At 41.1% G+C, this 22,626-nt stretch overlaps 1 protein-coding gene across 2 annotated transcripts in view; it reads left to right on the top strand.

The window, feature by feature from the left end:
- Positions 1 to 22,626, top strand: part of ADRA1B (adrenoceptor alpha 1B) — a 617,540-nt gene that overhangs the window by 421,324 nt on the left and 173,590 nt on the right. For both annotated transcript variants that reach the window (XM_027084407.1, XM_027084408.1), the window contains one exon: positions 14,990 to 15,322. The gene's annotated coding sequence lies outside the window, so the exon portion shown is untranslated. The remainder of the gene's footprint in view (positions 1 to 14,989; positions 15,323 to 22,626) is intronic.

Here is a 22,626-nt window from a genome sequence, read left to right as displayed (position 1 = left end):
TCCACCACTAATAATTCCTTCAGGTTAATTGAAGCCCACTGTAAATCAGTTATGTGAGAGGGCACTATGACCCATCAGATCACTGTTAGTTAACAACACCTTCTAGAAGACAATTCCGTCAGACTGTAGCAAGCAGAGGCCTGAAAAACAGGAACAGTGAGAAGCCAATCTTTTTTTTAATTGTGGGGAGGAGCCCAGGTCATAGGGAGCTGCCAAAAAGAGCAGACCAGAGCAAGGCGGAAGGTGAACAGAAACAGACCAGCCCAGCCAAGAGGCAGCCTAAGGACACTGGACACGAGGTGGGGGTGGGGTGGGGGGACAAGAGACCCAGGCTCACAGTTACAACCCCCCCTCACTTCCCAGATGATAGCAGGTGCTAGAGAAATATTTGTTGAGGAGATCAGTGGCGTGTGATATTTATCTAATTAATTTATTTAACAAACATTTATATCATGCTTACTATGTGCCAGGCACCATTCTGACATATTAACTTGAATTTAACCAGGGCAACAGCTTTGTCAAAAATTCGAGCTTGAGAGCCACCTCCACCATATTCTAGCTGTGTGACCTTGGGCCAGTGACTCATGCCTTCTGAGGCTCATTTCTATCACCTATCAAAGGGGTACCATAGTGATTGTACCTCAGAGTCATTGTGAAGAACTATCTAGCTAAGAGCCACAAAAGCACTTTATACACTGTGAAATGTTCTGCAAATCATGACTAATATTATAAGTAATCCTAGAACTGGCTCGAGAGCAAATGATAACAACCAAAAAAAATCATCCTCTTGGTAATCATGATTGCTATCATCTTTTACAAACCTTGTGGACTCTGAAATTGGATGACTTTGTGCAAGTCTGTGTTGCCAATCTATTAGCTGCATGACTTGAGGCAAGCTGCTTTATCTCTCAGTGATTCAGTGTTTTCCTCTATAAAACTAGGACAAACAATAGTCTGTAAGTCATAGAATTCCTGTGAAGAATTAAAAAAGATGATAAAAATAAAGCACCTGGGACAACAACCTGGAGTGAATGCACCATGAATGATACATACCTCTGCTCTTTTAAAACTCACAGCATTACAGAGTAGGTAGTATTACTGTTATTGTCCTTATTTTCCAGGGGAGAAAGTAGAGGGACAGAGAGGTTGAATCACTTGTCCAGTGCCACATACCTAGGGAGTGATAAAGCTGGGATTCCTAGACAGGTCTGTTAGACCTGGGCATTTTTGTGGTTGCCTAAGCAAATATTCTCACTGTCCCTAATGACACACCAGAAATGCTTAAGGGAACTCATGAGCAAAAGAAAAAGGATTTAAAAAGTGAAAAAAGAAAGAGAGGTGATAAGTATCTGGACTTTTCCTTACGTGCTAAGCTGTTACAAAAAGGAAACACAAACCTTTAAACACAAATGCTGGGGACTGGAGAGGCTTCCAGAAAAGATCTGCTCCCACCTCCTGCCTATGTAGGCACAGCACAGCCTGACGGATTATGAACCAAACTCATCCCCTCTCTCTCCTGGGCCATGACCCAAACCTTGTTAGCTTGGTGTATAAATTTAATGCATTTTCCATCTTAACTAAGCACTTAACAAGCACCGTGGCCATAAGTTTTGTAGTCTGTGACAGCAAAACTAGCATGAATTCCTTTTCCCTTCACATTTTCATGGATAGAAGATTCATTTTTAGCATAAATCTTAGCAACTTCAGCATATGATTTTTTTTTTCGTATTAAGTAGAGAACTTTTACCCTTCCACTTAAAGGAGGCACTATAGCTTCACTTTGCCATATCCAAATTGCCAGCATCACTACTCTTGCACTTTGGGGCCACTGGTAAATAAAATAAGGGTGACTTGAACACAAGCATTATGATACTGTGGTAGTAAATCTTATAACTGAGGTGGCTACTAAGTGATAATGGGCAGGATGCTCTGGACAAAGGGAGGATACACGTTCCAGGTGAGACAGAGCCGGGCAGCATGAGATTTCATCACACTACTCAGAATGGCATGCAATTTAAACTTATGAATTGTTTACTTCTGGAATTTTCCATTTAATATGTTTGGGCCATGGTTGACTATCAGAATCTGAAACCGCAGAAAGTGAAACTGCAGTTAAGGGGAGAACTACCGTATTGAAGATGATGGATCCACAAGATGGAAGGGTCCTAAGTCCCTGAACCACCCCTTAGAGAGGTGTTGCCTACCCATCAGAATTGCCCAGCTGAAACTAAGCATAAGCAAAAAGAACTCACTTTGATAGTTGAACAATTATATAGTTTGGGTCTGTTTGTCCCAGCAGCTAGCCTGACTTACCACTGCAGGAAATAGGAGGAAGGAGAGCTTTCTAGCATCCCTGACTATTGACCACCCAACTTCTGCCTAAATCTTTCCAGTGGTAGGGAGTTCTTTTCTTCCTGAAGTATTCGTTCACTCTTCATTCAATCAATCAACTAATGGGTTTTTGTTTGGTTTGGTTTGGGTTTTATTGAGGTATATAGTACAATATATATATATAAGTTTCAGATGTACAACATAGTCACAATTTTTAAAGGTTGTACTCCATTTATAGTTATTTATAATGTATTGGCTATATTACCTGTGTTGTACAATATATCCTTGTACCTTATTTATTTTATGCATAAGGGTTTGTACTTCTTAATCCCTTAACCCTATCTTGCCCCTTTCACCTTCCATATCCCCATTGGTAACCACTAGTTTGTTCTCTATATCTGTGAGTCTTTTTGTTATATTCACTAGTTTTACTTTTTAGAGTCCACATTTAAGTGATATCTGACTTATTTCACTTAGCATAATTACTCTCCAGGTCCATCCATGTTGTTGCAAATGGCAAAATTTCATTCTTTTTTGTGGCTGAGTAGTATCCCATTTTATATATATATATATATATATATATATATATATATATATATATATATATATACACACACACACCACATCTTCTTTATCTATTCATTTGTTGGTGGACATTTAGATTGCTTCCATTAGCAATTGTAAATAATGCTGCTATGAACATTGGAGTGCATGTATCCTTTCGAATTAGTGTTTTTATTTTTTTCATATATATAACCAGTAGTGGGATTGCTGGGTCATATGGTAGTTCTAATTTTAGTTTTCTGAGGAACCTCCATACTGTTTTCCACAGTGGCTGCACCAATTTACGTTCCCACCAACAGTGTATGAAGGGTCCCTTTTCTCCACATCTTCTCCAACGTTTATTATTTGTGTTCATTTTGATAATAGTCATTCTGACAGGTGTGAGGTGATATTTCATTGTGGTTTTAACTTGCATTTCTCTGATGATTAACAATGTTGAGCATTTTTTCATGTTCCTGTTGGCCATCTGTGTCTTCTTTGGTAAAATGTCTATTCAGATCTTCTCATTTTTTAATTGGTTTGATTTTTTTTTAATGTTGAGTTGGATGAGCTGTTTATATATTTTGAATATTAACCCCTTATCAGTCCTATCATTTGGTTGTCTTTTTGTTATGTCAGTGGTTCCCTTTTAAGTTTAATTAGATCCTATTTGTTTATTTTTGCTTTTATTTCCTTTGCTTTAGAGGACAAATCCAAAAAATATTGCTATGATTCATGTCAAAGAGTGTTCTGCCTATGTTCTCTTCTAGGAGTTTTATGGTTTCAGGCTTTACATTTAGGTCTTTAATCCATTTTGAGTTTATTTTTGTGTATGGTGTTAGAGAATGTTTTAAGTTCATTCTTTTACAAGTTTTCCCAACACCACTTATTGAAGACACTCTCTTATCTCCACTGTGTATTCTTGCCTCCTTTGTCATAAATTAATTGAACATCAGTGCATGGGTTTATTTATGGGCTATCTATCTTGTTGCATTGATCTATATTTCTGTTTTGCGCCAGTACCATACTGTTTTGATTACTGTAGCTTTGTAGTATAGTCTGAAGTCAGGGTGCATGATTCCTCCAGCTATGTTCTTCTTTCTCAAGATTGTTTTGGCTATTCAGGGTCTTTTATGTTTCCATATAAATTTTAAAATTATTTGTTCTAGTTTTGTGAAAAATGCCATTGGTAATTTTGATAGGGATTGCATTGAATCTGTAGATTGCTTTGGTTAGAACTAATGTTTATTGAGTTCCTACTATGTGCCAGGCCACATGCTAGGCATTGGGGAAGCAAGGATGAATGAGGCACAAGATCTCTGCCCTCATGAAGCTTGTCATCCAGACTGGTAGACAGAAACTGAACAAGTGAGCAGGCAGTAGGTGCAATGTTTATTGACTTTGATAAGTAACTTGAGGGAAACAAGCAGATTGCTGGCACAGAATAACTGAGGGAGGATCAAGTGTAGTGGAGGAAGAGAGGGGGAGGAGTTCGTCGAAGTCTTGTCTGAGGAGGTGACTGAGACCAGATACAACAATTGGCAGATACCCATGATTGTTTAAAAAAAAAGAAAAGAAAAGAAAACTTGAGGTTTTTCTTGTTGTTGTTTTGCTTATTTTAATAGGAAGATAAGTCTCCTTTAGCTCCATGTCGGGCCCTAATTATAGTCTGGGGTCCCAGAAAAGTCTGTTTTTTCCGATTACCAATTGACAGCTTCTCCAATATTCAGTATTTGCAGACAGCTGTCACATCTCTCCTATCCCCTCAAATCCCTCCTTCCCCTGGACCCCTTCAAGCAGCCCCACAGGGTTTGGAGACCCAGATATGTGCTGCAGTTATTAAGAATAGCCAGTAGCGGCAAGGATTCAGGTAAACAAGGAGGTCACAGAGACCCCCACTGTAAAGGTTATGTGGACCCTCCCAACATCTTGGGGATAACTGGTCCAACTCCCACAGCATTGCTTGTTCATTTCCCTACAGCTGCTGCTAACTGCTGGTTCCCATCAGGCATTAAATTCTCTGAGATTGGGAGGGAGCAGGCGGGGTTAGAGCCTTCAAAGGCTCCCACTGGAAGCCTTCTCTCTCTCTTGAAAACACTTTATTTTTTCGATGTTAAAATCATGTCCCTCCCCCCTGGTTTGAACACCAAAACAAACCTAGCTGTCCCCAGTGCTGGGCCCAAACCACAGGCGTGTGGCTGGGGAGCCAAAGAGGCAGCAGGAGGAGCTGCTCAGAGTCTTGCTCCTCCAGATTCCTGCTGGGCTCCACCCAGGAGGCAGGGAGGCTGTGTTCTGCAAAGACCCAGCCTCCCCTTCTTCACAATTAAACAGGACAGCACCTCAAGGGCAACAAGTCTGCCCTGCCCCCGAGGTGGCTCACAGGAAGTAGAGGCCTATGCAAGCTCCTGAGGCCTCTGAGTTAGCTGATACCTCCTTCCCTACCTGCCAGGAATGGTCCCCAGCAGCTCTGGGGGCTCCCAGAGAGTCAAAAGGCTGAGGCCTGAGATCCAGGCAGTGTCCACAACTGTTTTCTCTGCTTGGTTTGGAGATAAAAACAACTGCTGCTTCTTGCTTTCTCACAATTTCCACTGAGGTCACTTGGGGCAAGACTGAGTCAGGGCTTCCAGAAGGTCTGGCAATAGCGTGGAAGCGAACAGTGGTGCTATTAGCACAGGACACACTCTCCCCAGCCGCCTCCACAGCAGGGGAATCAGAGCAGCATCATACAGCTTGCAAAACTGGCCTTCAGTGGCCTTCACACCACTTTGTCCGCTTCACTCAGCCTGACCTGTAGATATGGTTTCCCCTGACTCACATCACCTCTCTCTGCTATACCCTACCCCTGCCTTGCTTAGGGTTGCAGGTAGGACGAGGTGAGTGAGGGACCCAAGGTGCAAAATTGAAGGAGGCAATCACTCTCCAGGTCATGCAAGTTCAGTGTTTTTTGCACTCTGGGTGTGTCATTCCCCCCATCCTACTGCAGGTTCTGCAGATGCTACCTAAACCTGGTCCCTGAGGATATAGTTTATTTCTCTGATCTCTCCCAAACTCCATCCATTAGAAAAAATCTATACGTGGCTTCACACTCCTATGTAAAAGATCAAGTCCAGCTTGGAGAGGTCTTTCTGTTTGTTTGTTTTTTAGCCAGACAGTACTTTAATTTTTCTGTTGTTGTTGTTGCCAGTGCTTAAAATTCAGAAGAGTTCCAATGAAAAAAATCCTCGTTTCTAGCTTCTTTTGAAAACACAGAAGATATGGCCTCTCCGGCTGGAGTGGAGCCACAGCTGCCTCTTTAGGCCCACTGGACATGGCCTGTGCTCTCCAGCCCCCCAGAGCCCCACCTGTGCCAACTTACCATTCATATTACCTTCTTAGCCCCCATAGGCATTTGAGGTTGAACCTTTGATCTAAAGACAGATTATGTCCAGACATAAAGTAGCTTGTCTCTTATGGTGCAATTCTGGCAGCAGTGACTGACTAGGGTGGGAGACGGGGGCAGGAAGGAAACAGAGAAGATTTCCCGATGTCCTTGAACTCGGACCATGGAGGCAAGTCCCCATTCCACCAGCCAGGGTGCAGAAAAGACTAAAACTTGCAGTTTGGGGGAAGAAACATGTTACGTGACAGCATCAGAAGAGCTGCGGAGATAAAGGGATGAAACTTGAGTTGAAAACAGCACTGACCAAAGGTCAGGAGGCCTGCCTGGGTATCCCACATTTGCCCCTGACTTCTGTGTAATGTTGGACACAACCACTCCTGAAACTTCAGCTTCCTCGTCTCTTAATAAGGAGAGTCAGGCTGGATTATTTCTGAGATCCGTCCTAGCTCTAACTCTCTTGAATGTAATGGTTACTATTCTTCAGTGGAATTATTCTAGTAAAAGAGAATCTCAGCATTGTTTGGGCCAGCTTAAAAGAGCAGTTGAGAGGAGATCAGAAACCGCATTTCATCGATAGCATGGAATTTTGCACGTTTTGCAGTGCTCTACTTATCCTTTCATAAGTTCTCTGATTCTGCTGAGAATATACACATAGAGGAGCTCAAACAGTAGCCTGACTCAACAGTCTCTTGCCTTAAAAACTGCTCGTCTGCTTGAAAATTCACTAGGTGTGAAATCTAGTTTGCTAAAGGCTGTGTCTCTACCTTGAAGATGCTGGAGGAGAAGAAAGCTCCCTGTCCGCCCTGTGGGGGGCAATCCAAGTGGAATTCAATGCAACAGGCACTAACAAATATCTAAGCAGCACTCTACACAGTGTAGACTCTGGGAGGATACCAGGAAATACATCCAGGAGTAAAGCCCACTCCTTGTCCTTGAGGAGATTACAGTAGGGCAGAGAGGTCAGCACAACAGCCACAGAATCCAAATGCACAGCAGAGTAAGATAAAAGTCAGTCAGAGTTATAAAGTGCTAGGAGGAGTCAAAAACAGGAAGGGGTTACATAGGCCTACGGTGTGAACTTTAGACTATTAGTGAAGGATGAATAGATGAGGATGGGCAGGAAGGAACAGTGGCTTCAGTTACTCACTGATCTACCAAGGATGAAAGTTTCCTACTGCCTAACATTGCCTTAGGCACTGGGATGTAAGGGTTAACAAGACAGGAGGGAGTCCTGCTTTCATGGAACTTACTTTCTAGTGAGGGACTTAGACAAGTATACAAATACATAAGCTAATTTCAGATATTGTTGAATGCTATGAAGAATATGAAATGAAATGATTACCATAGATGTTGATTGTAAGATGGACAGGGAAGACCTCCCTGAGGAGGCTCCAGTTGAGCTGTGTCATGGGATCATCTGGAGAAGAGCACCCCGAGTCATTTCCAAATGTTGCACATTGCCAGTATCCCTGGGGGACAAAAATGCCCCCGGATGAGAACTAATATAGACCCTACTATAGCTAACACCATAAGGTTACTGGGGCTGACTTGAGTCTTTCTTAACCCAAGAATCCTGCATACAAAATGGTTTTAGCCACCAAATTAGGGGCAGCATGAATTGGTCCCCAGTAGAGAAAAGACAAATGCCCTCTTACAAAATGTTGTTTTACCTCCATATTCTGTGGCATACAGGCTTCTTCCATAGCCTCCGGTTCTCTACTTGAGTAAAAGTAATGTGGGGTAAGGGGCAAAGAGTGATGGAACCTAGGGGGGATATTCCATTCCAGGGCTATTAGCCCCCAGACAAAGGATAAGACAAAAGCTCCAATTTGCCCTTTTTAGTGCTAGGACAAGCCTCTTGCAATCCTGGCTCAAGATAGACAAGTCAGCATCAGGAATTTATTTCAGTTATCCCTGTTGTTTAAGGTACAGTTTTCATAGCTATGTTGATCTGTGTCTTTATTTTTGTTGTGCTTTTTAAAGACGACAAGAGGGAAAAATAAAGTATGATTTGATTCAACAGATATATAACAAGCCCCTACCTTGTCTTCACTACATCAGTTTTCTCATGGGCACAAGAAAAGGCACAGTGGGATAGAATCCCCAGGTGCATCTGAGGAACTGCATGTCCTGGATATGGCTGGAGTGTGGGTTCCTGTGGGGCCCAAAAAGGACCAGGCTGCTTCCTTTGCTTATGCTGGGGTCCAGGCGGGGGTCAACAGCCAGGTTGGCCCCAGGATGAGCGTGGCATGAACATCTCTGCTAAGAAGTGATTGAGATCATATTTTTCAGGCTGGAATCTCAGTAAATTAGCTCTTCAAAGGATTATTCCTAAAACGTTAGCCGAGTGGCTGACAGGGTCTTGGTGCTCTGGCCGGGTGTCAGGCCTGAGCCTCTGAGGTGGGAGAGCCAACTTCAGGACACTGGTCCACCAGAGACCTCCCGACCACACGTAATATCAGATGGTGAAAGATCTCACAGAGATCTCCATCTCAAGGCTAAGACCCAGCTCCACTGAACAACCAGCAAGCTACAGTGCTGGACACCCTATGCCAAAAAACTAGCAAGACAGGAACACGACCCCACTCATTAGCAGAGAGGCTGCCTAAAATCATAATAAGGTCACAGACACCCCAAAAACCATCATTGGACGCGGTCCTGCCCACCAGAAAGACAAGATCCAGTCTCATCCACCAGAACACAGGCACCAGTCCCCTCCACCAGGAAGGCTGCACAACCCACTGAACCAACCTTAGCCACTGGGGGCAGACACCAAAAACAATGGGAACTACGAACCTGCAGCCTGTGAAAAGGAGACCCCAAACACAGTAAGTTAAGCAAAATGAGAAGACAGAGAAACACACAGCAGATGAAGAAGCAAGGTAAAAACCCAACAGACCAAACAAATGAAGAGGAAATAGGCAGCCTACCTGGAAAAGGATTCAGAGTAATGATAGTAAAGATGATCGCAAATCTTGGAACTAGAATGGAGAAAATACAAGAAATATTTAAAAAGGACCTAGAAGAACTAAAGAGTAAACAAACAATGATGAACAACACAATAAATGAAATTAAAAATTCTCTAGAAGGAATCAATAGCAGAATAACTGAGGCAGAAGAATGGATAAGTGACCTGGAAGATAAAATAGTGGAAGTAACTACCACAGAGCAGAAAAAAGAATGAAAAGAATTGAGGACAGTCTAAGAGACTTATGGGACAAAATTAAACGCACCAATATTTGAATTATAGGGGTCCCAGAAGAAGAAGAGAAAAAGAAAGAGATTGAGAAAATATTTGAAGAGATTATAGTTGAAAACTTCCCTAATATGGGAAAAGAAATAGCCAATCAAGTCCAGGAAGTGAAGAGAGTCCCATACAGGATAAATCCAAGGAGAAACATGCCAATATTAATAGTTTGATATTAATCAAACTATCAAAAATTAAATACAAAGAAAAAATATGAAAAGCAGCAAGGGAAAAGCAACCAATAACGTACATGGGAATCCCCATAAGGCTAACAGCTGATCTTTCAGCAGAAACTCTGCAAGCCAGAAGGGAGTGGCAGGACATATTTCAAGTGATGAAAGGGAAAAACCTACAACCAAGATTACTCTACCCAGCAAGGATCTCATTCAGACTCAATGAAGAAATTAAAACCTTTACAGACAAACAAAAGTTAAGAAAATTCAGCACCACCAAACCAGCATTACAACAAATGCTAAAGGAACTTCTTTAGGCAGGAAACACAAGAGAAGGAAAAGACCTACAATAACAAACCGAAAACAATTAAGAAAATGGTAATAGGAACATACATATCGATAATTACCTTAAATGTAAATGAATTAAATGCTCCAGCCAAAAGACATAGACTGGCTGAATGGATAAAAAACAAAACCAGTATATATGCTGTCTACAAGAGACCCACTTCTTCAGACCTAGGGATACATACAGACTGAAAGTGAGGGGATGGAAAAAGATATTCCATGCAAATGGAATTCAAAAGAAAGCTGGAGAAGCAATTCTCATATCAGACAAAACAGACTTTAAAATAAAGACTATTACAAGAGACAAAGAAGGACACTACATAATGATCAAGGGATCAATACAAGAAGAAAATATAACAATTGTAAATATTTATGCACCCAACATAGGAGCACCTCAATACATAAGGCAAATGCTAACAGCCATGAAAGGGGAAATCGACAGTAACACAATCATAGGAGGGGACTTTAACACCCCACTTTCACCAATGGACAGATCATCCAAGATGAAAATAAATAAGGAAACACAAGCTTCAAATGGCACATTAAACAAGATGGACTTAATTGATATTTATAGGACATTCCATCCAGAAATAACAGAATACACCTTCTTCTCAAGTGCTCATGGAACATTCTCGAGGATAGATCATATTTGGGTCACAAATCAAGCCTCAGTATATTTAAGAAAATTGAAATCATATCAACTATCTTTTCTGACCACAACGCTATGAGACTAGATATCAATTACAGGAAAAAAAATCTGTAAAAAATACAAACACATGGAGGCTAAACAATACACTACTTAACAACCAAGAGATCACTGAAGAAATCAAACAGGGAATCAAAAAATACCTAGAAACAAATGACAATGAAAATACGGTAACCCAAAACCTATGGGATGCAGCAAAAGCAGTTCTATGAGGGAAGTTTATAGCAGTACAGTCCTACCTCAAGAAACAAGAAACATCTCAAACACACAACCTAAGCTTACACCTAAAGCAATTAGAGAAAGTAAAACAAAAAAAACCCAAAGTTAGCAGAAGGAAAGAAATCATAAAGATCAGACCAGAAATAAATGAAAAAGAAATGAAGGAAACAGTAGCAAGGATCAATAAAACTAAAAGCTGGTTCTTTGAGAAGATACACAAAATTGATAAACCATTAGCCTGACTCATCCAGAAAAAAAGAGAGAAGACTCAAATCAGAATTAGAAAAGAAAAAGGAGAAGTAACAACTGACACTGCAGAAATACAAAGGATCATGAGAGATTCCTACAAGCAACTCTATGCCAATAAAATGGACAACCTGGAAGAAATGGACCAATTCTTAGAAAAGCACAACCTTCTGAGACTGGACCAGGAAGAAATAGAAAATATAAACAGACCAGGGCTTCCCTGGTGGCACAGTGGTTGAGAGTCCACCTGCTGATGCAGGGGACATGGGTTCGTGCCCCAGTCCGGGAGGATCCCACATGCCGCAGAGCGGCTGGGCCCGTTAGCCATGGCTGCTGAGCCTGCGCGTCCGGAGCCTGTGCTCCGCAACGGGAGAGGCAACAACAGTGAGAGGCCTGCATACCACAAAAGAAAAATAAATAAAATTAAATTAAATTAAATAAACAGACCAATCACAAGCAGTGAAATTGAGACTGTGATTAAAAACCTTCCAACAAACAAAAGCCCAGGACCAGATGGCTTCACAGGTGAATTCTGTCAAACATTTAGAGAAGAGCTAACACCTATCCTTCTCAAATTCTTCCAAAACATAGCAGAGGGAGGAACACTCCCAAACTCATTCTACGAGTCCACCATCACCCTAATACCAAAACCCGACAAAGATGTCACAAAGAAAGAAAACTACAGGCCAATATCGCTGATGAACATAGATGCAAAAATCCTCAACAAAATACTAGCAATCAGAATCCAACAGCACATTAAAGGGATCATACTCGATGATCAAGTGGGGTTATCCTAGGAATGCAAGATTCTTCAGTATACACAAATCAATCAATGTGATACATCATATTAACAAATTGAAGGATAAAAACCATATGATCATCTCAATAGATGCAGAAAGAGCTTTTGACAAAATTCAACACCCATTTATGATAAAAACTCTCCAGAAAGTAGGCATAGAGGGAAGCTACCTCAAAATAATAAAGGCCATATACGACAAACCCACAGCCAGCATTGTTCTCAATGGTGAAAAACTGAAACCATTTCCACTAAGATCAGAAACAAGACAAAGTTGCCCACTCTCACCACTCTTATTCGACATAGTTTTGGAAGTTTTAGCCACAGCAACAGAGAAGAAAAAGAAATAAAAGGAATACAAATTGGAAAAGAAGAAGAAAAACTGTCACTGTTTGCAGGTGACATACTATACATAGAGAATCCTAAAGATGCCACCAGAAAACTACTAGAGCTAATCAATGAATTTGGTAAAGTAGCAGGATACAAAATTAATGCACACAAATCTCTGGCATTCCTATACACTAATGATGAAAAATCTGAAAGAGAAATTAAGGAAACACTCCCATTTACCATTGCAAGGAAAAGGAATAAACCTACCTAAGGAGACAAAAGACCTGTATGCAGAAAACTATAAGACACTGATAGAAAGAAATTAAAGATGATATAAGCAGATAGAGAGATATACCATGTTCTTGGATTGGAAGAATCAACATTGTGAAAATGACTATACTACCCAAAGCAATCTACAGATTCAGTTTAATCCCTATCAAACTACCAATGGCATTTTTTATAGAACTAGAACAGAAAATTTCACAGTTTGTATGGAAACACAAAAGACCCTGAATAGCCAAAGCGATCTTGAGAAAGAAAAACAGAGCTGGAGGAATCAGGCTCCCGGACTTCAGACTATATTACAAAGCTACAGTAATCAAGAGAGTATGGTACTGGCACAAAAACAGAAATATAGATCAATGGAACAGGATAGAAAGCCCAAAGATAAAGCCACACACATATGGTCACCTTATCTTTGATAAAGGAGGCAAGAATAAACAATGGAGAAGACAACCTCTTTAAGAAGTGGTGCTGGGAAAAGTGGACAGCTGCATGTAAAAGAATGAAATTAGAACACTCCCTAACACCATACACAAAAATAAACTCCAAATGGATTAAAGACCTAAATGTAAGGCCAGACACTATCAAACTCTTAGAGGAAAACATAGGCAGAACACTCTATGACATAAATTACAGCAAGATCCTTTGTGACCCACCTCCTAGTGAAATGAAATAAAAACAAAAATAAACAAATGGGACCTAATGAAACTTAAAAGCTTTTGCACAGCAAGGGAAACTATACACAGGATGAAAAGACAACCCTCAGAATGGGAGAAAATATTTGCAAACGAAGCAACTGACAAAGGATTAATCTCCAAGATATACAAGCAGCTCATGCAGCTCAATATCAAAAGTACAAACAACCCAATCCATAAATGGGCAGAAGACCTAAATAGACATTTCTCCAAAGAAGATATACAGATTGCCAACAAACACAGGAAAGGATGCTTAACATCACTAATCATGAGAGAAATGCAAATCAAAACTACAATGAGGTATCACCTCACAACGGTCAGAATGGTCATCATCAAAAAAATCTACAAACAATAAATGCTGGAGAGGGTGTGGAGAAAAGGGAACCCTCTTGCACTGTTGGAGGGAATGTAAATTGATACAGCCACAATGGAGAACAATATGGAGGTTCCTTAGAAAACTAAAAATAGAAGTACTGTATGACTCAGCAATCCCACCACTTGGCATATACCCTGAGAAAAACATAATTCCAAATGAATCATGTACCACAGTGTTCATTGCAGCACTATTTACAGTAGCCAGGGCATGGAAGCATCCTAAGTGTCCATCGACAGATGTATGGATAAAGAAGATGTGGCACATATATACAATGGAATATTACTCAACCATAAAAAGAAACTAAATTGAGTTATTTGTAGTGAGGTAGATGGACCTAGAGACTGTCATACAGTGTGAAGTAAGTCAGAAAGAGAAATATAAATACTGTATGCTAACACATATATATGGAATCTTAAAGAAAACAAAAAAAAGGTTCTGAAGAACCTAGGGGCAGGACAGGAATAAAGATGCACAGGTAGAGAATGGACTTGAGGACACAGGGAGGGCGAAGTGTAAGGTGGGACGAAGTGAGAGAGTGGCATGGACATATGTACACTACCAAATGTAAAACAGATAGCTAGTGGGAAGCAGCTGCATAGCACAGTGAGATCAGCTCGGTGCTTTGTGTCCCACTAGAGAGGCGGGATGGGGAGTGTGGGAGGGAGACGTAAGAGGGAGGGGATATGGGGATATATGTATACATATAGCTGATTCACTTTGTTATACAGCAGAAACTAACACACCATTGTAAAGCAATTATACTCCAATAAAGATGTTTAAAAAAAAAGGGGGGGGGGGCCAGGGTGCAGAGGAAGACCAAAGCCAGTTCTTCAAGGGTCTTGAAGTTTAAGTTTATCCTATAGGACACAGATAATAGGGAGCCATGGAAGGCTCAGAAGCAGGGAAATATCACTGTGAGACCTACGCTCGGGTATAGGCAGGGAATAGACATTTCTATGTGAGAAGAGTGAAGAGTCTGAGGACTCGCCCTCCTATTTAATACCTGAGGGGCTAATATTCACTTTCAGCCGAGTTGACCTTCTGGATTTTATTGCAACCCTGTGTCTCCACCTTTTGGTATGGCTCAACGTGAGAGCTGCAGGGACAAGAGCCAGGAGCCTCCCTGGGAACACAAGCTCTCGCCATCAGTTGCTCCATTGCTCAGGGGGGATTCCAGCTCCCAAGGGTCATGAGGCCTTGCCCCTGGAAGGAGTGGGGGATGAAGCTGCCTCGGTGTGACTCAGAAAACAGATCCAGGCTTGGCAGCAGTTGAGAACTGTTTGGAAACTTCATACCAGGTTTTGCTTTGTTTTGTTCACAGGCCCTCAGAGTAAGCTGCAGGAATAGGCTTCTGCGGTCTTGGATCTCCTATTGCTCCCCCGCTCCCACGAGCTGCCGAGGGCCTTTCCTGGCTTGGAGCCACACCCAAGTCCTCATCAGCGTGGTCATCTTCTTTCCAAAATTGAGCCTACCTACCACAGCGGGACCAGCATTTACCAGGTCAGCTCCAGGCAGAGGTGAAGGATGACTAGAGCTGTTAATGAACACCACCACCAAAATACTTGTGATGTATCGAATGACTCGATTCCCACATGGTGGATGTCAAGTTTAGTACACGTGTCCTGTCATCTGATGGCCAGAACAGCTTAATGAAGTAGGTACAAGTATTTTCTTCATTTATCAGATAAACTGAGGCACAGAGAGCAACTTGCGGCTGGTATTTTGCAAAACCTAGATTCAAAGCTGGTTCTTACTCCAAAGCTGGGGCTCTGTGGCCCACCAATCTCCCATTTCTCAGCACTTCCCTTGGGCAGCTGCCCCTTTCTCTACCCACCAAGTACCCATTGCCTTGCAGCTGTGTTTTCTCACGTAAACATCCAGTTCCTCCCACATGCAGCTCATTTGTCGGGGGAGTCTCAGCTCTGCCATGAATTAGTTCTGTGACCCTGGAAAAAGTCCTTTAAGCTACCTGGGCCTCAGTTTGCCTATCAATAAAATGGGGATGCCCTCCCTTTTTTATAGTCAGTGTAGGGATTTAATCCTCTGCTCCTAATACCTCAGAAACCTGTTTGGGACACATAATCGAAAGGTCTTATTATGTCGATGCAGAAGTGACACATAGTCAGAGGTTCGAGTCCTGCCTGAGGCATTGAACACCCAGGAGGTCTCCACAAGTAGACTGGAGTAACAGGTGTCTGCACCGGGGGGCAGCTCTGACCCAGCCAATTCTGCTGGCAAAGCTTGCTCTTGGCTCTTTCCATGGAGAGAAGTCACATTCCACAGCCTGGCAGCCCAGCACCAGGAAACAGCCCTGCTCAGACACAAGGAAAATGAACATCAAAGGGGCTCTGTTGGTTTATAAAAGTATTATGAGCCTCCAAGTTCTCTTGTTCGTTGCCAAGGTGAGAAGACAAGGGAGGAGAGAGACTGGGTCCAAGGAAAGCATGGAGGATCTCCTTGTTCTTAGCTGTTAAACAAAAGCACTGTCTCCCCCAGGCTGAGGCCAATAGCTTTCTCTACAGGCTGGCTATGCTCTGCTGTGTTCGCAGCTCAGCCTTGGGTCTGATTAACAGGAGCCTAGAAGCATCATTTTAGGGCTTCTATCACATCTGCTGTGTTCATTTCCTGGAGTTGTTGTAGCAAAGTACCCACAAACTGGGTGGCTTAGAGAAATAGAAATGTACTGTTTAACAGCTCTGGAGGCTAGAAGTCCAAAATCAAGGTGGTGGCAGGGCCATATTCCCTCTGAAATGTATAGGAGAAAGATCCTTCTGGCCTCTTTCAGCTTCTGATAGTGTTACTGACTCTGGTCCTTGGACTCTTTAATCAATAGAAATTGATAGGCTAGACAAGGAATTCAGGCAAGGCTTTACTGGGACCTGTGCTACAGGATGAGGGAGCAAAAACAAGTAACAGGTTCCTTTGTTCCGAAGGTGGAAGGAGGGTAGGGGCAGATGGATGGGTTGGGCCGCAGGGCTGGTTTCAGTGGACTGCCCACCCCCTGTGTGCAGGGGTCCTGTGTTGCACCCTGCTTTTGCTCCTGGCACCTCAGAAGTGGCAGTTGGTTTGTGACCTTTGTGTATCTTATTGTTCATAATTGCTCCAGCTGTGGACGCGTGCAGTACTTTTAGTCCCTTATAGTTTCTTTGTATTCTGTTGCTCGGAGGAGACGTTTGTCCACGTGTAAGCACTCCGGTAAAGGGTCCCAAGTCCCAGCCTGTTTCAATAGCTCTGGAGACTCCTCAGCTTGTGACCTCATACCTCCAATCTCTGCCTCCCCCATGGCATTCTCCCCGTAGCTTCACACCATCTTCTGTCTAGGAGCACCTGTGTCCAAGTTTCCCCTTCTTAGAAGGACACAAGTCATTTGGATTAGGGCCTACCACAATGACCTCATTTTTACTTGGTTACCTCTGCAAAGGCTCTTTTTCCAAATTAGGTCACATTCTGAGGTGTAGGGGTTAAACTTTGACATATCTTCTTGGGGAGCACACTTCAGCCTATAATGCCTGCCCTTCTCACTCTGTAGAAAAAAAATGGCCCAAAAGATTTGGATTTGATTTCATTTATGCCCATAACTGGCTTCTTGGTGTTGACAAGTGATTTTCAACATGGTTCCTCATCTTGCTGACTTGGGAGGAAGATTAAATGAGATTATAGAAATTACTAACTATATAATTTGAAGTGACCTCTGAGATCATGCAGCATTTCCCAAAATACTCATGAGAGTATTAATCCTACAAAGTCCTTTTGGGATAACAGTGGGGAGTGGTGCTACGAGTCCCTCTCAGAGACTCTCACTGTGCATTAGCAGGCCAAAGGCTCTGAGAAGTCCTATGGTAAAAATACCTTTTTGTCCCAGCATCTCCCACATTAATTTCACCATGGAACCCTATTATTTAGATAATCTCTGGTAGCACTCTCTTGATCACTGATCCACCCTTGGGAAATAGTCGTCTAGATTAATATCTCTAGTTCATTAGAAAACCAGGACTTAGACTTCTATCACCTCCTACATAAACTATCCCCAAATCCCAAATCCTCATTTTAGGCTCAGCTTTGAGGGGAACCCAAACTGAAACAGATCTTTGTTCCCCAGAATAAAATCATCTTCATGGCTAGTTAAAAATTTTTTTAATACTATGTACTCGTTAGTAAATTTTCAAAGAATGCGGAAAAGAATAAGAAAGATAAGTAAAGCTCACCTTAAATATAAGGATAAGTAAAGCCACCCAAAAATAACTGGCTAAAATGAGATCTTTATTATTTGTGCCACATTTTGATTACAGAAGGAGGTGATGAGGCTTAGGAACTGGGATGGGAGCTGGACCCAGAATCAGTGAGCTCAGAAGCACGTCCTGATGTTAGTTAGCTCTTGCTCAAATTTTATGCAAGTCCCTTGGCCTCCCTGTGCCTCGGCTTCCCCTTACCCCTTTAGGGAAAAATGTGTCTGTCTATTGCAGAGCCTGAAGATTGGTAATATTAATGGCTATCATTTTTGGGGTGCCTACTGGGTACACACAATATTATATTACATGTTATTTCATCCAGGAAATTAACTTAGATGCAGGTGAGATCATTGAGGCTTTGAGAATTTAAGTGACTTTCTTAAGGTTCTACAGCTGATGGCAGTAACAGGGGCAGAATTTGAACCCAAATCTGCCTAACCCTGCAGCTTCTTACATAACCACAACTCTATGGTTTCTTATACCACGTACTGCAAAAATCAGTTGTGTTTTCTGACTTCTTGGCTCCTGTTAAATGATTTTGCTATGTTTGGGATAATTTCAGCTCTGTGCATCCCACTTCTCCTAAGCAGAACTTAGAAATCTCAAAGCAAATTCCAGCCTTTCTTGCAACTTGAATGAAGACATGCATCTCAGGTTCCACCAATCGGACACACTCCTATACACTTTGATTCCAAAAGAGCAACTTAAGGAAAGAAATTTCCAGAAGATCCGTTTTGCTGGCAGAATGGTGGCAAGAGGTCTGACTTTTGGGATAACAACATTTGTAAGGTTGAGATCCCGGCGCAGAAGCAGTGGTGGTTTCCTCGGGGGCTTGGTGGTCCCTCCACCACAGAAGGGGCAGTGATCCCCCCTCAGTCCAGTTCTAGGGAGTGATGTTTTCATTGCTCCTGGAAGCTCAGCTTCAAGCCTGGCTCTCCATTTCTCCTAACAACTCTGAGAGCTCCCAGGATCCTCTTGATAAACAACTTCTCTGCCCAGTTAGCCAGAGTCACCTTCTGTTGCTTGCCACCAGAATGATACCTCTCACTACACAGAATCCCAATTGCTTTATGTATCTACATAGTAACGAATAGAGCCAGTCCATTTCTGATCAATTTGATCAAAATAGGCAACAAATTCATTTTGATCCCAAAAGGAACTTTTGGCCAAAGTTATACAAATTGTTTTCAACTGTGCTGATCATAGTACCCATCAATGGCTAAATCTCCAGTTCATATTGCACTTTGTGCCTGGAGTCTAGGTGTCAGAAGCCAAAAAGAAACTAGGCTTGCCTGAATGAGTTTTCTGAAAGAAGTTTAATTGGAAATCATAGTTATCCTTTCACCCAACAGTTCTCAAACATTATATCCCCCCAAACACTTTTATGCTCTTAAAAATATTGAGGACCCAAACAACGTTTGTGTAGGTTATATCTATCCACACCTACTGTATTCAAAGTTAAAACTGAAAAGAAATTATTTATACTTTTATTTTCAAAAATAATAAAAACATTACATGTTAATATAAATAACACATTTTTAAAATAACTATATTTTCCACACTACAAAAAAATTAGTAAGAAGAGGGGCATTGTTTGACATTTCTGCAAATTTGTTTTCTTATTTATTTATTTTTGAATTTTTGAATTTTTGAATTTTTTTTTTTTTATTAGCAGGTTCTTATTAGTTATCCATTTATACATATTAGTGTATACATGTCAATCTCAATCTCCCAGTTCATCCCAGCCCCCCCAGCCACTTTCCCCCTTGGTGTCCATACGTTTGTCTCTACATCTGTGTCTCAGTTTCTGCCCTGCAAACCGGTTCATCTGTACCATTTTTCTAGGTTCCATATATATGTGTTAATATACAATGTTTGCTTTTCTCTTTCTGACTTACTTCACTCTGCATGACAGTCTCTAGATTCATCCACATCTCTACAAATGAACCAATTTCGTTCCTTTTTATGGCTGAGTAATATTCCATTGTATATATGTGCCACATCTTCTTGATCCATTCCTCTGCTGATGAGCATTTAGGTTGCTTCCATGACCTGGCTATTGTAAATAGTGCTGCAATGAAGATTGTGGTGAATGAGTCTTTTTGAATTACGGTTTTCTCTGGGTATATGCCCAGTAGTAGGATTGCTGGGTCATATGGTAGTTCTATTTTTAGTCTTTCAAGGAACCTCCATATTGTTCTCCATAGTGGCTGTATCAATTTACATTCCCACCAACAGTGCAAGAGGGTTCCCTTTTCTCCACACCCTCTCCAGCGTTTGTTGTTTGTAGATTTTCTGACCTTGCCCTTTCTAACTGGTGTGAGGACCCCATTGTAGTTATGATTTGCATTTCTCTAATGATTAGTGATGTTGAGCAGCTTTTCATGTGCTTCTTGGCCATCTGTCTGTCTTCTTTGGAGAAATGTCTGTTTAGGTCTTCTGCCCATTTTCGGATTGGGTTGTTTGTTTCTTTAATATTGAGCTGCATGAGCTGTTTATATATTTTGGAGATTAATCCTTTGTCCATTGATCCGTTTGCAAATATTTTCTCCCATTCTGAGGGTTGTCTTTTCGTCTTGTTTATGATTTCCTTTGCTGTGCAAAAGCTTTTAAGTATCATTAGGTCCCATTTGTTTATTTTTGTTTTTATTTCTATTACTCTAGGAGGTGGATCAAAAAAGATCTTGCTGTGATTTATGTCAAAGAGTGTTCTGCCTATGTTTTCCTCTAAGAGTTTTATAGTGACTGCTCTTACATTTAGGTCTTTAATCCACTTTGAGTTTATTTTTGTGTATTGTGTTAGGGAGTGTTCTAATTTCATTCTTTTACATGTAGCTGTCCAGTTTTCCCAGCACCACTTATTGAAGAGACTGTCTTTTCTCCATTGTATATCCTTGCCTCCTTTGTCATAGATTAGTTGCCCATAGGTGCATGGGTTTATCTCTGGGCTTTCTATCCTGTTCCATTGATCTATATTTCTATTTTTGTGCCAGTACCATACTGTCTTGATTACTGGAGATTTGTAGTATAGTCTGAAGTCAGGGAGCCTGATTCTTCCAGCTCTGTTTTTTTCCCTCAAGACCACTTTGGCTCTTTGGGGTCTTTTGTGTCTCCATACAAATTTTAAGATTTTTTGTTCTAGTTGTGTAAAAACTGCCATTGGTAATTTGATAGGGATTGCATTGAATCAGTAGATTGCTTTGGGTAGTATAGTCATTTTCACAGTATTGATTCTTCCAATCCGAGAACATGGTATATCTTTCCATCTGTTCGTATCATCTTTAATTTCTTTCATCAGTGTCTTATAGTTTTCTGCATACAGGTCTTTTGTCTCCCTAGGTAGGTTTATTCCTAGCTATTTTATTCTTTTTGTTGCAATGGTAAATGGGAGTGTTTCCTTAATTTCTCTTTCTGATCTTTCATTGTTAGTGTATAGGAATGCAAGAGATTTCTGTGCATTAATTTTGTATCCTGCAACTTTACCGAGTTCTTGATTAGCTCTAGTAGTTTTCTGGTGGCATCTTTAGGATTCTCTATGTATAGTATCATGTCATCTGCAAACAGTGACAGTTTTACTTCTTCTTTTACAATTTGGATTCATTTTATTTCTTTTTCTTCTCTGATTGCCATGGCTAGGACTTCCAAAACTATGTTGAATAATAGTGGTGAGAGTGGACATCCTTGTCTTGTTCCTGATCTTAGAGGAAATGCTTTCAGTTTATCACCATTGAGAATGATGTTTCCTGTGGGTTTGTCGTATATGGCCTTTATTATGTTGAGGTAGGTTCCCTCTGTGCCCACTTTCTGGAGAGTTTTTATCATAAATGGGTGTTGAATTTTGTCAAAAGCTTTTTCTGCATCTATTGAGATGAACATATGGTTTTTATTCTTCAGTTTGTTAATATGGTGTGTCACATTGATTGATTTGCGTATACTGAAGAATCTTTGCATCCCTGGGATTAATCCCACTTGATCATGGTGTATGATCCTTTTAATGTGTTGTTGGATTCTGTTTGCCAGTATTTTGTTGAGGATTTTTGCATCTATATTCATCAGTAACATTGGTCTGTAATTTTCTTTTTTTGTAGTATCTTCTTCTGGTTTTGGTATCATGGTGACGGTGGCCTCATGGAATGAGTTTGGGACTGTTCCTTCTTCTGCAAGTTTTGGAAGAGTTTGAGAAGGATGGGTGTTAGCTCTTCTCTAAATGTTTGGTACAATTCACCTGTGAAGACATCTGGTCCTGGACTTTTGTTTGCTGGAAGATTTTAAATCACAGTTTCAATTTCATTATGTATGATTGGTCTGTTCATATTTTCTATTTCTTCCTGGTTCAGTCTTGGAAGGTTATACCTTTCTAAGAATTTGTCCATTTCTTCCAGGTTGTCCATTTTAGTGGCATAGAGCTGCTTGTAGTAGTCTCTTAGGATGCTTTGTACTTCTGCGGTGTCTGTTGTAACTTCTCTTTCATTTCTAATTTTATTGATTTGAGTCCTCTCCCTCTTTTCCTTGATGAGTCTGGCTAATGGTTTATCAATTTTGTTTATCTTCTCAAAGAACTAGCTTTTGGTTTTATGGATCTTTGCTATTGTTTTCTTTGTTTCTATTGTATTTATCTCTGCTCTGATCTTTATGATTTCTTTCCTTCTCCTAACTTTGGGTTTTCTTTGTTCTTCTTTCTCTAGTTCCTTTAGGTGTAGTTTTAGATTGTTTATTTGAGATTTTTCTT

The sequence above is a fragment of the Aethalodelphis obliquidens genome, unplaced genomic scaffold, assembly GCF_003676395.1.
Source record: "Aethalodelphis obliquidens isolate GAN/ISIS:26980383/991018 unplaced genomic scaffold, ASM367639v1 scaffold52, whole genome shotgun sequence".
Lineage (NCBI taxonomy): Eukaryota > Metazoa > Chordata > Mammalia > Artiodactyla > Delphinidae > Aethalodelphis > Aethalodelphis obliquidens.
Note: the sequence above shows the minus strand (reverse complement) of the source record. Positions and strands in the feature narration are given on the sequence as shown.